This window comes from Gekko japonicus, unplaced genomic scaffold (genome assembly GCF_001447785.1).
Source record: "Gekko japonicus isolate JY-2015 unplaced genomic scaffold, Gekko_japonicus_V1.1 scaffold538, whole genome shotgun sequence".
NCBI classification, from domain to species: Eukaryota; Metazoa; Chordata; class Lepidosauria; order Squamata; family Gekkonidae; genus Gekko; species Gekko japonicus.
In genome coordinates this window covers 831,446-831,707 of record NW_015168062.1, presented here as the reverse complement: position 1 = coordinate 831,707, position 262 = coordinate 831,446, and positions in this window count along the sequence as shown.

The following is a 262-nucleotide window of genomic DNA, read 5'->3' as shown; positions in this document are numbered from 1 at the left end:
GGGGGGGCAACAGTGGGAGGGCTTCTAGTGTCCTGGCCCCACTGGTGGACCTCCTGATGGCACCTGGTATTTTTGGCCACTGTGTGACAGAGTGTTGGACTGGATGGGCCATTGGCCTGATCCAACATTGACTTCTCTTACGTTCTTGTGTTCTTATGATTTGAAAATATCAACTTTAGAGTTTTCAGTGTTCCAAATATGTCGGTAGTCCTACTTATGGTGTCTATGATAATGTTTCTATACAAACATTACACTTCACTTG